We start from the raw sequence: 16,304 nt of genomic DNA, 5'->3' as shown, positions 1-16,304 counted from the left end.
ATCTGAATGGATGTTTTTAGGCATAACTAGCTGGAGAAAATGTTCATTGTTATTTTTTCTCAGAGTAATAGGATGGAAAGAACATGGGCCTGGGTGCTGGGTTTCTCACTTTGCAGAAATGTGTGATGAGGACAAAGGTATTTAATTTTTCTGAGTCTCAGTTTCTTCATCTGTCAAATGGGGTTAATACCCCAAAGAGTTATTGTGAGGATTAAGGTACCTTATCACACACTTAGTAGATCATAAACATCTGACGAACTCTAGTATTTATTGTCAGTGTTATTGATGGATTAGCTCGGGAGATAACAAAAATATTTCCTAAGTATCATTAATTTCCATTCATACGGTATGAAGTGGGCCAAAATGGAAAACATTACGATAAATATTGGGAGAAAAAAAGATTTTCAGATTAGTCAGTGCCTTTTATTTTGTCTTAAATTTTTCAATTAATCTTGCTCTAAAGATATCTGTCAATATATACAACAATTTGCAGCCTGAGTATCCCGCTAGAATTACATTTCAGACCTGGGGATCATGCTGTCTTAGCCTAAGAGATAAATTAAGTCCAGACTTCTGTTCAAGATGATGGACTAAAGCAGCACTTCCCACACATTCATGTCCATATGAAGGCACGTAGGGATCTGGTTAAAACACAGATTTCCATTCAGTGGGTTTGGAGTGGGTTTGAGTTTCTGCATCTCTAACAAGCTTGCAGGTGATGCTGATGCACTGACAAATTCTATACACTGAGCAAGGGAGTAAATTAGTAGTTCTTGACTGGAGGCGGTTTTGTGCCTCCGGGGGACATATGGCAATGCCTGGAGACATTTTTGGCTATCACAACTGAGGGCAAGTGCTAATGGCATAAGTGGGTAGTGGCCAGGAATGCTGCTAAACATTCTACAGTGCACAGGACAGCCCTCACCCTCAAGAATTACTGGACTTAAAATATCAGTAATGCCCAAATAGAAATAGTGCCAAGGTTCAAAAACCCGAGCCTAAACAAATCTAAGAATCTTCACCACTTAACATAAACTATAGTAATAAGGAATAAAATGTGATTAAAAAGCCAAAATGAAGGAAATTTGGGGCTCTAGAAAAATTAAAAATGTGTGTTTGTATCTAAATAATGAATCACAATGGAAGCCACAGAGCCTACAATGGGCACCTCAACAACATAAGCCTTAGGGCTGGGGTTGCAGTTCTGTCATGTGGATTGATGGTTTTGAGGCTACAGGTCTCGGGCAAAAAAAATGGAGAGGGTGTGAGGTCCACAAAGCTCTCTGCTCTGAGTAGACACAGACAGCACAGGGGGATACCAGGAACATGGCTCTTGCTGATTGGAGGTGTGGAGCCGCTGTTCCCACTACCTGCAGAGACAAAGTTCAAACTCAACCCCACGAAACGGCTCTATAACCTAGACACAAGCACATTGTTTCAAATTGCGCTCTTTCAAACTGGTATTCTCTTCTACTGGCGTTTGACAAATTATTATTTGACGAACCAAGTTTTGATTGGTAGGGTGGAATCCATCAACATGTTTATGGATAGTTTTTTTTTTTTTTTTTACATTTTCTCCTAGGTTCATCAAATAGCTTATTTTTATAAGTTGCCTTGAAGATTTCACAAAGATATTTTCATTAGCAGAATCGTAATCAACACCAGCTGTATCCAGAATTTAATTGACCCACTTGGGCAATCATCATGTAACAAAATAATTTATCTTAGAGCAAGAGAAACACAAAAGACAGAGGTTGGAGTTTAAATAGGATACAAATCAAAATTAGAGAGAAGGGTTATTATTTTTAAATGGTATGGCCAAGGAAAGACAGTGAGCTGGTCTTCTAAACGCAGAACTAATCTCAGTGGCAGCTTAAGTGCCACCTTACACTGGGGGACACTTACCTGGTATCATGGGATTTTCAGGACACCCATATGTGGCAGTCTGAAAACTGGGTAACCAGCTCCCTGTCTCAGTTTCTCCATCAGAATTAGAAGGTATTTTTCTTGTGTTAGATGTCTGGTGTGATCAGAGGAATAAAAATGAACTGGTCCACACATATCTTAACAGATAGTGGACCCTATTTACTGTCAATCTTTTGGAGGATGCTATACTTTTTGTTTTTCACTTAAGATCAAAACGTTTTTAAAATATCCTCAAACAAAAGGAGAATAGCAATGGAATTCAGAAAATCAGGGGACTAATGTCTTGTTTGCGTTGTGTGTGTGTTCAATCCAAAATTTGAAGATCGTATCGATAGAGATGAACTTCAGTAAGGTCTGGAAAATACGAAAATGTTATCTCCAACATTTGCTCTGACCTTTCTCCAATTTCCAAGTCAGTTAATCAGTATTATTAAGCACATATTATGTTGCATAATAGGACCAGGTCTGTAGCCAAATGTTATGTTGGAAAAACGCCTGAATTCCTTTTAAATGACACAGAATCAAGGTCCTGGGAGTGAATCATCTGTGATGATTTTTTTAATCTACTGAGGAGGAGTGAAAGGACCTCAGAGAAGCTGTGTCGTCGACACTCTGCCTTGTGTTGTGTAATGGGAATGCAGAAAGAACCTTATTTTTAAATATTTTATGAGCTTACTCCTATTGGCTAATAACAGTTGTGGGTGGTCTCTGAAATTTATCCAAACCTCACCACAGAGAAAAGGAAGAAAAGAAATCTCCACAATTTTAAAAGTACCTGTGCCTTTCTCATCACAGGACACTGATATATCCTTGAAGAATTGGGCAAATTTAAGTCCAACCACAGAGTTTTCAGATTGTCAAGACCCTCCTCCCCTGATGGAGGCAGAAACATTTCTCTAAAGAGGGAGATTCTCTCAACCCTTTATTAAATCTGTCTCTATGTCAACTCATCCATACCTAGCTCTGCTGTAATTAAATCAAGAGACCTGGGACTCAGTCTAAGGCTATCGACACATTCTAAATGAATTCTGTTACGTGGTCTTTGTAGGAGAATGTGGGCCTTTTAAAAAGAACAATTATCGTGAGGTGGCCTCATCATATTTACAAGCTGGGAGAGAAAGCAGGTTCAGCGCTGTGTGTCAACACCAACCATTGTTCCTATTAGGGTGCAATTTTCCCAGTATTTTTTAAGAATGTAAAATAAGGTTAGTTGGAACATGCAATTCTAATCCCTTTCAGTGCTTATCGCTCTTCAAACATTCAATAGCCACCCTTAATACCATTACCTCTGGGACAACATTTCAGGAGGCCTCTGCAATCTCACAACGAGGGACCTGAGAGAAAGACTGTGGTTTAAAAGCCTGGTTAAAGATTAACACAAACAGTAATAAGAAGGTTCTTAGGAAGGAATCAGGACCTGCAGCTGAATCCGAGCTACCTGCTGAGGGTTGCTAAGCAACTCGGGCCTACCACTGCCCCAAGGGTGTTTTACTTTACAATTAGGATTTCTGAAGGGGAAGAGGGGGAAGAAGGGGGGTGATTCCTAGTGAAACTGATGTAGAGCCACATAGATAGATAGATAGATAGATAGATAGATAGATAGATAGATAGATAGATAGATACATACATACATACATACATAGATAGACAGACAGACAGACAGATAGATAGGTGGTCTTGAGTGTGTGTATGTGTGTGTGTTTTAATAGGGAAATGGTGTCACTCAGTCCTTTCAAAGGTAGAACACTCACTTATAAAAGCAGATTTTTTTATATGTAACTGACAAAAATCTAGCAATAACACGGAGTTTTAAAAGTGACATTTTGACTCTAAGGGAGGAATTATTTGCAATTTGTTTTGAACAGAAGCTTAGTTCATGTCAGATGTGAACCTCCAGACAATCATTAGTTTAAACTGCCTGCTATGTGTTTAAAAATTTCAGTCAATTTAGAGCTGATCTGAATTGCAAATGTGATGGTAATAAGCCATTAGGGAACTGCATATCTTTTTCTTTTTTTTTTGCACTTACAACCCTCTGCTTTAAGGAGCCCCAACTACACTGAAATATGAAAATACCATTTTAATCATGCGCATTGTCGACAAACCTAGAAGTGCCTGAGACTCAGAAGTGGGAAAGTGGCATTCAGAGGGTAAAAAAACTAGAAGCTGTGACAAGAATGAAGAAACACATATAACCTTTACTTCCAATTATATACAGTAGTAAGATTTTCCAAAAACAAATATTCAGTTTTGTTTGTAATGTAACACGAATCTCCAAGTTCAACATCTGGATAAAATTTACTTTCTTTGGATTTTGAAATTAGAGAAAGCCCAAACCCTTTATGAGGTCACTTGGGAAATCAAGAGAACAGCTTCTATGGTCAGATTTCACCTCTCAGTACAAATAACGAGGTTTTAAGGGTGCTTATCAATTAAAAAAAAAACAACTCTTCTCTAAACAGCCTATTTTGGTTTTCTAAAATACGATGCATTTCGGTAGTCTCAAAACCATCAACGACAAGAGGTACTGTATTCTCTCAGAGGTGTTTCAGTTCATAAGCTTCTACATTAGCACAAAAATTAGGTGATGCAAAATTTCAGTCAATCCTTAGATTTATCCCTCGGCAGCTACATGCATATTTAATTGGACAGAGGAGAATGGAATTGGAAAAGAAAAGATGAGCTTCCCATATTTTCAGTGAGTAGGCTATATTTTCTTGATTCTGAGATGCCTATTTCTTAAAAAAACAAACAAACAAAAAAAAAAAACACCATCTGACTTCAGAGCTAAGCCGACCATTGAAAAGGAAAGGCCATATCATGTGGGTATCATTCAGTGTATTTCTGTAGCCTCTGCACAACACCCATCTCTGCCCCTCTGAATCCACTCAGGTTGGCACTTGGCTTTGTTTCAGCTGTATTAACAGGATCCCTGAAGGTCCATCTCTGCCACTTGCCAGAATCTTTGGGAAATATGGAAACTTATGAGTAATGCATTCATGACATGTTTTCTCTCAACAAATTAAATATTTGCTAAGATAAAGTGTAACATAATTGGTAAATACAGCACAAAATGATAGAATTTGAGTCCCGGGGGGAAAATCTTGGTTAGATTTTAACTCCAGGGGGCCTTAGTCACCCACAAGGTCAGGGCTCTGCCCAAACTCAATGTTTGTTTACATCCTTGAGAATGAAAGATAAGGGAGTGAACTCTGTGATGTCAGTCGTATTGAGGAAAAGGGAACCTCCCAAGTGTCAGCTTTCCAGCCATGTCTGGACTCCCAAAAAGTACAAAATAAAACACTTTTTAAAAAGAAAAAAAAAAAAAAAACTCAACAATAACAGCCCTTCTTTTTCACACTGCATCACTTCACCCAATTTTAAATTATGCTTCTCCAAACCATTCTTATAATAGGGAGAGGCTCCAGCTATGTCTAAGCCAGAAAGGCCAAGTAGAAATGGAGTTAATCATGCATATGACTGACGAGGGTGAACCCAGGGATGAGAAAGGGGCTTTTCCTCTGCCTCATGCATCTTCCCTTTCTTTACTCATCCGTCCACTGCTTAATAAATATTTCCTGAGCCTCCTTTGTGTGCATGGAGTGGGCTGGGCACCACAGGATACAAGGATGAATTAGATGACAGATCCTGCACACCTGGAATTTACTGAGAGAAATAGAGCCTTTACATGAATAACTATACATGTAAAAGATGGAGGTGAAAAGTGTCATAAGAGGCACAGATAAGGTGCTAGGAGGTTGGCAAAGGCCAGTTAGCTTACTGGCAGTGCTAAGAACGGTGAAGGTGTCCGCAAACGCTAAATGCTGGACAGGGTGTGGAGAAAGGGAACCCTCCTACACTGTTGGTACGTATATAGTTTGGTGCAGTCACTATGAAAAACAGTATGGAGATTCAAAAAAAATCCTTCCTCAAAAAGAGACTTACCACATGATCCAGCAATCCCACTCCTGGACATATATCCAGAGGGAACTCTAATTCGAAAAGACACATGGACCCCAATGTTCACAGCAGCACTGTTTACAATAGCCAAGACATGGAAACAACCTAAATGTCTATCAGCAGATGACTGGATAAAGAAGTTGTGGTATATTTATATAATGGAATACTACTCAGCCATAAAAATAATAAAATAATGCCATTTGCAACAACATGGTTGGACCTGGAGATCGTCATTCTAAGTGAAGTAAGCCAGAAAGAGAAAGAAAAACACCATATGATATCACTCATATGTGGAATCTAAAAAAAGAAAAGAAAGAAAAAAGAAGACACTAATGAATTTATCTATAAAACAGAAACAAACTCACAGACATAGTAAACACAGTTATGATTACTGAAGGGGGAGGGGAGGGAAGGGATAAATTGGGAGTTTGAGATTTGCAAACATTAACTACTATATATAAAATAGATAAGAAATAAATTTCTTCTGTATAGCACATGGAACTATATTTAATACCTTGTGGTAACCTATAATGAAAAAGAATCTGAAAACAAATACATGTATGTATACATATGACTGAAACATTATGCTGTACACCAGAAATTGACACATTATAAACTGACTACACTTCAGTTTAAAAAAAAACAGAACCATGGCCATAGAATTAGAAAAATTCAAGGCTCCATTGTCCCCTGGACTTAAAAGATGTTGAGCAACTTACATGACCTCCCTATGACTCAGTCTCCCCACCTGAAAATTAAGAATTGCTCAACAAACTTCATATGTTTCCCTCATCAGCTTCCTGTCCTCTCCACAAAGATGTTTTAAATCTTCTCAACTCTTGAAACCTCTTACTTCCCCTCCCTCACAGCAGATGACCTCAACTCCCATCCTGCAGAGAAAACAGAATCTGTCAGCTGGAAACCAACTCCACTTCCTGCCACCAGCCTACACACCTAACAGTATCCAAACCCACGATTCTCCCTCACTCTTCCTGTAGAATCACGGACCCATGTATTCTGAAAGCATCCTTCTCTCCTTCGGATCTCACCAATCTCACCACATCTCTCCCAGACCTGCTCCTGGTCTTCAACTTCAAAAGCTCCTTTTTTGCTGCTTAATGCTTATCATTTTGAAAATCATTTAAAAACAACAGAAACAAAAACCTCCATCAATACCCTTCAATGAAATCTCTCTTTCTATAGATTCCACGCTCTCTGCTGTCTTCTGTGGTTGTCCCTAGCCACGAGTAGTTACTTAAATTAATTAAAATTAAATAAAATTAAAAACTCAGTTCCTCAGTGGCATTAGTCTTATGTCAAATGGCAAAAGACGACTATAGAGAACAGTGCAGATTTAGATCTTTTCCACCTTCACGTAAGTTCTATCACTAGATTTTTGTATTCTTTCCACTCCTCCTCCTCCTCTCTGGAAACTCTGCTGGAAACTTTCTCCATGCTATCTGACACTGCGTTCTTACTCCTCTTTATTCCTCAACTCACAGTAGTCTGACTTGTCCCCACTCCTGCACTGAAACTGCTCATGCCGTGTCATCAACCCCCTTCCAACGATGCAAAACCAGCCACGTGTCTCAGATCTTCACCTTCCTGACCAGTCGGTAACCTGAGATATCAATGACAATTATTTAAAATATTCTTATCCATTTCTTACCAGACCTCACACTCTCTGGCTTTTTCCCCACTTTTTAAGATCTCAAAAGTAATCGCTCTTCTCTTTTCACGCTGCAGTGCCCTTCGTGGACTTGAGTTTCTGCCCAGCACATAAATGTGCTTGTTGCTCTCTGCTGTCTGTCTGGACGTGAACAGTGGTCACAGCAAATTAAAAGAAACGCTGATCCACCACATTCCGAGCTGCAACACTCCTGAGACCTGAGCTGCTCAGCGAATCGACATACATGGAGGGTATTAACATATACAACTACCTTGCACACGTTCCCTGGGTTTAGATCTACCGTACAACCACACTTTAAACACTCAGTCTGTGAGGTCTCCAAGCCCATACTTGCCCAGCACAGCATGAAGGCTGGTCGCCCTTTGTCTAGTGGCTGCTCCCTACCACTGGAGGTCTCCTAACACCACTCACACTGACCCTCCTGGGGACCTGCTTGGTGTCCCTGACCACAGAGAAAGTAGGGGCTAGGGGTGCCTCTCAAGCCCAAGGTTGGAAAGCATGGGCTTCAGGAGAGCAGGCTTGCTGCCTTGAGTGTCTCCAGCCAGGCTTCACTGCAAACCACAAAGTAACATCTTTATTATCCCCATCATCTCAACTTCATTTCAACTCTACTTCTCAACACCACCACCTCAAGGAGTGGGCCACTCAGATGCTCCTTGCTGAAGCTCAAAGTGTCACGACCTACAACAACCCCAATTTTTTTTTTTTAATAATGGTTACTGTGGCCAGGAGAAGTTGATTTATCTCCTCCTATAACCATAGTCCTTCCTCATTTTCCCCAAGCTTTAGATTTTTTTAGCCTCCTCCACTCCACAGACATATCCATTGTTGAACAAGCCTCTCACTCCAGTCCTAATACTGAATTTATCTACTACTCCAGGATTCATCACTGCCTAGGATTGTGAGCGGTGGGGACCTTAAGCCATAGTTCAAAAAGACAATCACACACGTAATAATATGAAGCTGGCATTTAAAAAAATATATTTACCCACCACACTCCCATTAGGATGGCTATAATTTTTTAAAAAACACAGAAAATAACAAGTGTGTTGGAGGATGTGAAGAAATTAGGAAATCTTATGCACTGTTGCTGCAAACGTAAAGTGGTGCAGACACTAAGAAAAACATGGCAGTTCCACAAAAAATTAAAAACAGAATTACCACATTATCCAGCAATTCCATTTCTGGATACAAATCAAAGAATTGAAAGCAGGATCTCAAAGATATTTGTATTCTCTTGTTCATAGCAGCATTATTCACAATAGCCAAAAGGTGGAAACAACCCAAGTGTTCATCAACAGGTGAATGGATAAACTAAATGGGACATATACACAGAATGGAATACTATTCAACCTAAAAGAGAAAGAAATTCTGATACAAGCTAGGATAAAGATGGACCTTGAGAACATTATGCTAAGTGGAATAAGGCAATCCCAAAAGGACAAATACCGTATGATTCCACTTACATGAGATAGGTAAAGTAGCTAATTCAAATTCATTGAGAGATAAAGTGCAATGATGGTTTCCAGGGGCCAGGGGCCAGGGGGCTGAGGAGTTATTGTCAAGGGGTACAGAGTTTCAGTTCTGCAAGATGAAAAGAGCTCTGGAGATAAATGGTATTGCTGGTTGCACAACACTGTCAGTGTATTTAATACCACTGAACTGTGTACGTAAAAATAATTAAAATGGTAAATTTTAAGTTATATATACTTTGCCAAAATTCATATTTACACACACACACACACAGAGTTCCTAGTGGGTGTCCAGCATTGGACTAAGCATTTTGTATGAGTTCCTTCACATAATCTTCACAACGACCCTGAGAGATATTACTATCATCACCATTTTGCAGATGTGGAAACTGAAGCTGAGTGATTAAATGATTTTTTCAAGATCACATAAATAGGAAGCAGAAGCTCCTGGATGCAAACCTAGGTCTCTGAGCCCCAGGGCTCATAGGAGTCTCCACCATATTCTACTATCTCATGACCTGGGCTGTTTGGTGATATCATATGTCATCTTATTACACTGAGCAAACCAAGACTTTTAATCATTCAAATTTGCTAAGGTTGGTCTATAACTCTGGACTAGCAGTAGGGCGTTTAGAGCTATCTATCATTTTCTGTCTCTCAAAGAGCATAGTTCTTGTGGCTTATGGTGATTCAGATCCACAATATATTTTTGGTTAATATGAGAGTTCAGAATTACCATTCATTGAGGAAATACTATATTTTAGGTTTGTCTTAGGTACTCTGCATGTTTACTACAATACTTAACAACATTCCTACATGGTAACATTCTTACTTTCATTTATAAGATTAAAGGTACTGAGGCTTTGTGAAGTACATGGGTCATAGAACTAGAAAAAGTGTGAGGTGAATCTCAATTTGTTGAAATCCAAAATGTTTTCTCTCTTCCCCAATCTTCAATGGGCACATACGCAACTTAGTTTCCTATTCCTAAATTTGGACTTGGTCTCAAGTATCCCTTCATACATCATGGGAAACAAAAACATTGAAGAAAACATTTTTTTTGTCAGTTATCTTACCAGTAAAAATAGGAAGTTGGATTCATGAAGTCTCAATTCTGACCTTTTCCAAATCTCTAATTCTATAATACAACTGCATTAAGGTGAGAAGCCTCATCAGAAAGACTGAGATTGAGCATAATTCAGAGAAGCAATAAGATTCCTTACAACTCTGAGGTCTTACCATAGCTTAATAGGTCTTGCCTTAGTTCAGCCTCTTAAATATTACTTTTCACATAACATGCTTATGACAGTATTTATTATTAATGATCATCTATGAGTTATGAAGGATAAAGTCATGTGAATGGAATCCAAATGTCAAAGAACAGTCTCTCAGAAGCAACTGAACCTCATCCAACTGTAGCATAACTTTGGGAATGAGCTAGAGAGTAAGTAAGGCTGGAGGAAATGCTTTGGTTGAGCTAGTGATTTAATCTCTAAGAAGTGCCACCAGAAATGTAAATGGAGGAAAGAAGGGGGAAAAATTAAGATGTATCCATGGTCAGTCTCACAATAGGTCAGCTGTATGTATAACCCTGAACGTTAAATCACGTGAATTCTGAAGGCTTGGACGCAGGTAAGTTCTTCATCTAACATTTCCTGGCTCCTGGGTGTTGGCAAACTTAGGTTTGTGAGAGGTCATATGTGTTGAACTCCTGTCAAACTTTCCAGGGAAGGTAAAAGTCAATAATTTTCATCTTAATCTTGAGGCCACACTGTGTTCGGGTGTTTATGATACTATTTTACATAAGTTCTTAAAAGGTTTCTTCACGAGAACTCTGAGGTTTCCAAATCTTCTTGGCCTCTTAGGATTAGCTTGTTTTAACCATTAAATTATAAATAAGAATATTACTAGTAAAAAAGATAAAAATTAAAAAATAAAAACAGTGACTCTGATTGAGGGTCTAATATATGCCAGCCACCTCATTTAAATTCTCACCACCAGCCAGCAGATTGGATGACACTGTCCCCATTTTTCAGATGCTTAAGTACCAATGGATAAATGACTTCCTCAAATGTGTCCAGCTGTCATATGACCTCAGCTGAGTATATCTGACTCCAAAATTCAAATCCTTTTACTACTCCGCACTGCTTCTAAACCTGGTTTCTTTCTCCATCTCTGAAATGATAGGTATTCTGTTCAAAATGTGGAACATGCCCTTGTTTAGAAGGAAACGAAGCCAAGCAACACGTGGACTGTTACCTAGCCAGCGTCCCAGCTGACCTTGCCAGCCGCAGTGATGTCATCATGCAATTCTTCTCTACAGAAAGGGCTCTTTATGTGGGTCCTTTAAAACTGTAAACTAGTCATTCTGGGAAAGTCAAGCAGCTTGAATTCATGCCTGTAAGCGTATTTTGGAGGTTTTTTTTTTTTAATGCCATTACTTATGTTCCTTTCTCTTTAAAGTGAACTTGCCAAGCTGTTTTTGCAAGTATGCAGAATATTGCCACCGATTTAGTCCTTTCTAGAATGTAAAATTTGAACTGTTTTCTGTGGAACTAGAAAATGCTCATTTTGCTTAACACTTGGACGTTTTAAAGTTAAAATGAAAAAAAATGATGCTAAATGAGCAAAAAAGCAAGAGAAAATCACCAGAGTTGCCTTAGCCTGAACTATCAGTTGTACCCTCACTCAAGTTTCTCTTATCTGTTATCTTAAGAAAAGAGAAATGAGACTCACTCTTGGAAGACATACAAAATCAGCTTTTAAACATCTATATAATAAAATATGATACTACCAGTGAATTCTCAAGTAGAAGAATTACAAATATGAAAATGAAAATGCTAAAAGCAGCAAACAATTATGCTTATCTTCCTACTCCGTGCCAAGTATTCCACCAGGTGTTTTTATAAAGCATCTCTTTCTCAATGTAACTTAATGAAATGGATTTTATTCTCATTTTATAGATGAAGCATCTGAGGTCTTAACAAGGTCATATGTCTTGGCCAAGGTCACACAAAAAGTAAATGGAAAACCTAGAATCAGAATTAAGCTCTAACTCCAAAATTTATTCCTGTTTCGTTTTATTAAACTGCCACCTTTAATTTTAGAATACATGCCTAAGTAGTCACTTAACTATATTTCCATCTCCTAATAACTATTGTAGGGAATTCTTATAGAGTAATTCATATAGCAGTAGAACTTGCCAAGTAAATACATTTTTAATGACAATGACCGAAGCGTACTCATGCAGTCATTTTAAACAGGTGAGGTGATCGTTATATTTCTACTCTATTTAAACAAGGTTTCCATTCATTTAAGAAATATAACATGGCAGGATGCATGTTAGGAAGAGATAAGACATGCCTCTGAGCCAACATCCGATGGGGTGAAGGCAGAGACCCATGATGTGAGGGGGAAGACAGTGATGTAAAATGTATTTTATCTCAAAGAAGCATATGCCTTGAGGTCCTTTCATTGGAAGCATTAAAGTTCAAGGAAAAAAAACTACAGTCTTTCCTTATTTTCCTCATCAACCTACAATAATTTATCTTACTAGCCTTACACCATAAATAGAAAATATTAGTAAAATAACTGCACAAATAACTATTCCAAATAAGTCAGTAAAATATTATCTATTTAATCACCGTGATTCCATTAATATGGAAATGAGTAACATTACACAGATCATTTGAATAAGTTATCATTTGAGTAAAATACACAGACATGCTTCAAGATTTGGCATTTTTTCTTTTGTAAGAAAGAAGCATCAGTTGAAGAATTATAAGGACATAAACAAAACTGACCACATTAAGAAAAGAGGCGGTCCCAGAGTCTTTGTGAAAACACTCAGCTCACATTCCTGGTGCTGTTCCCTCTTCTGCCCATTTGGGAGCTCCAGTTCCACCATCCCCTGGCAGTGCCTTTTCCCCCAGAGATGCCACTAGCCCGGATTGATGTGAAAACCCACCCCAAAGCCATTACCACAGGGTAATGCAAATAGGGGAGAGTTCCTGTGCCTTGCATTTCTTGATTCTCTTATTCCCTTAGAATGTGCCATTTCCAAGAACTATTCAGGTCTGCTATGTAAGTAAAATTCTATCCAGAACTCCCACTGTGACCCTACTCTGGGTTTGCCATCCCCGAAACTGAGAGCACATTAGCCCAAGGTAGTCCCCCTTCCATCCCGGCAAGCATGAAGAGTCAGATTCAAGGTTCTTTTCCAGTAAATCAGCACTCTACCTCTTGTCCACCCCATAACTAGGAAGATTTGTTAGTTCCTCTTACTCATCAGTCTTCTTCCCACCAGGCAGCTTTGGCTGCCTCTAAAGTAGTCCTTCTGTTCAACCGGATTTTGGTCAGTCCACTCACCATGATGTTCAGCAAATGGCTTGGGTTGTCCCAGCTCCTCCCAGCAGAGTTGTGCTATAAGAAGCACTGCTTAAAATCTGTCAGCGAGCAATACTCCAGACTATCACGTGGAATCTCCTATCGTTTGATTTAATGAGGATGTTTTTCTAAGTGGCACCACTGCAACTGCCTGGAAAACTCAGAACTAATGGCTCTGACGTGTGACAGCCAGGGACTGTGACACTACCATCTTCCTCTTGGCTCAACTTTGGTCTGGGAGTTGAGTTTTATGCTCTAGCCACTGATATCCCCCAGAACATGCTAAATTCTTTTCTGTGGATTCAATTTGAAATAATGCCAAATCATATTTATTTTTCCAAATGTGCTTTTAATATCATATGTCAACTTAGAGCACAAAAATCTACCACACAGCCAAGATGATTACTGGGGAAAAAGTGTAAAGACATTGTATCATTCTACCAATCTATACTAGTGTTTCTCAGCACTGAATGTGTTATCAGAATCATCTATGGGGCGTTTAAAAAATTTTAACTGCCTTGGCCCCAGGTTGCCTGTACTCTATCCCAATATATCAGGCTATTTAAGATTTTTCTATGGTTCTGTTGCAATAATAAGATTAACTCTGAGGTCTAATAGGAATGTGGATAATTAAAAAATTACCCTGACCACCTCCACTGTTTGAGTAACTGAGGTGGAGTGGATAACTTTAAATGTTACAGTAGCTCTGAAATAGATTCGTATTCCAATCAGAGTATGTATGCCATTCCTGGTGGGGGCCGGTATAAGAGTTCCAGCTTATAAAGGGTTAAATGGAATAAACATCCATGTAAATGATAAGAAGACTGCTATCAGAATCTATCCTTTTTGGTAAGAGTTCTGTTCCCCTATAGGTCATTGCCTGAGTTATGCTGGACTCTTTCAGGTTGCAAGAATTAGAAATACGCTCAATGTATTTTAAATGAAGGATATAGTGGAAAGCTCTAAGGGAAAGGAAAGAAACTCCAAAAACTATCAGCGCAACGCCCATCAAAGATTGGAAACAGAAAGCTACTCACAATTTGTTAGGGTTATGATGTCTTAACACCAATTCTAGAATTCATCTCCTTTGAAAAGGATGAAATTGTGGTCCAGCCTGGAAAACAGAAATTACTCTAGGTAGTTCAAGTAGACGGAATTTAATAGAGGAATTGGTTCCACAAATGACAAAAGAGGTAACAGCCCTACAGGGGATGGCAGAGCTCATTAAAAAGAGCAATAATCTGCTATTATCCTGAGGACTGGAGGAACAAAGGGGGAGAATGGTGCTACTAGAATCCACAAAGCATGGCTACCTGAGGCAAAAATGGAACCTGCCTCATGGGAGCTGGGACTTTCAAAGGAGACCCTTTCAGGCAGAATGGGAATCAGGAAGGTAATACAGCCTCTGCCCGAGACATCAGTGGAGACAAGAGTGGGGGAAATGCCCTGGTTTTCTGCCTTTTTCCTGTAGTCAAATCACTTTACCAGTGCCTTCCACTGGCTTAATGTAACTGGAAGTTAGTAGCACAGATCAATGCAGGGGAGGCTTAGAGAAAGAATCAGAGGGCAAAGAGGCCACTTAGCATAGGGGGCATCATGATTCCCAGCGCCACCACCGCACCGTGTCTATGATTCAGCACTTCTGTCTCTGCTTTACCTTCTGTTTCTAACTTCTGTCTCTTTGTAGGCTATGAAGTCAAACCCACCGAAAGAAAGAGCATGTTTGGCTTGATTTTCCCCTGCTCAACTGAAATCAATGCTATTAAGGAGAATTCTCCCAAAGGTGAGCCCCCTTCATGACTATCTCTGATTCAGCCACTGAATCTGTATATTTCTTGGCAAAGGCACATAGTAAAAAGTAAGACAACTAGGACAAAAGGAAACATCTGAAGCAAATTTTCTCAGGAGGAAGACATATTACAACTACAGAGTACTTTGCATTTTTTCAGAAATGGTCAGTGTTACGAATTGAATTGTGTCCCCTCCAAAATTCATATATTGAAGTCCTAACCCCCATTACCTCAAAATGGGACTGTATGTAGAGACAGGATCTTTAAAGAGGAAATGAAAATGAGGTCATTACGGTGGGCTCTAATCCAGCATGACTGGGGTCCTTATAAGAAGATATTAGGACACACAGAGAGAAGATCACATGAGGACACAGGGAGAAGGTGGCCATGTACAAACCAAGGAAAGAGGCCTCGGGAGGCCTACCAACACCTTGATCTCAAACTTGTAGGCACCAGGATTTCGAGAAAATACATTTCTGTTGTTAAAGCCACCCAATCTGCAGTACATTATTACGGTCACCATGGCAAACTAACAGTCTGCAGAGTAGACTGAGACGTATGCCTGCATCGTCTACGTTCTGAAGTTCAGTGGTGTGTTCAGTGCATTTAGTAGTGGCGGTCTCAGTCACTCACCCTCTTTAACTGTGGCCTTCGTGCTGGCGAGCTAGGGATGCCATCGTAACAAAATACCACAGACTGGGCAGCTTAAACAACACAAATCGATCTTCTCATGGTTCTGGCAACTAGAATTTCTAGATGTAGGGGTTGGCAGAATTGGTTTCTCCTGAGACCTCTCTCCTTGGCTTGCATATCAATGCCTTCTTGCTGTGGTCCTCATATGGCACTTTCTCTTGTGCACATCTCTGATGTCTCTTCCTCTTCATAAAAGGATACCAGTCATATTGGAAAAGGGCCCACCTTTAGGACCTCATTTAATCTTAATTACCTCTTTAAAGGTACGGTCTCTAAACAGTCACACAGAGGGGTAGAGCTTCAACACCTGAATTTTGCAGAGAAACAATTCAGTCCAGAACACTCTTCAAACATATTTTTTTTTCTACTTATACTTGTAACAAATGA

The 16,304-nt window shown here is 39.4% G+C and overlaps 1 long non-coding RNA gene across 1 annotated transcript in view; it reads right to left on the bottom strand.

Annotated features, from left to right (window-relative positions):
* The window catches only part of LOC105089123 (uncharacterized), a 515,140-nt gene extending 500,588 nt beyond the window's left edge, over nt 1-14,552 (bottom strand). The window contains exon 1 of the long non-coding RNA XR_010376824.1: nt 14,472-14,552. This is a non-coding gene — a long non-coding RNA (uncharacterized LOC105089123). The remainder of the gene's footprint in view (nt 1-14,471) is intronic.
* Between the last annotated feature and the right edge of the window lie 1,752 nt (nt 14,553-16,304).

This window comes from Camelus dromedarius, chromosome 19, assembly GCF_036321535.1.
Source record: "Camelus dromedarius isolate mCamDro1 chromosome 19, mCamDro1.pat, whole genome shotgun sequence".
NCBI lineage: Eukaryota > Metazoa > Chordata > Mammalia > Artiodactyla > Camelidae > Camelus > Camelus dromedarius.
This window is presented reverse-complemented; position numbering and strand designations above follow the sequence as displayed.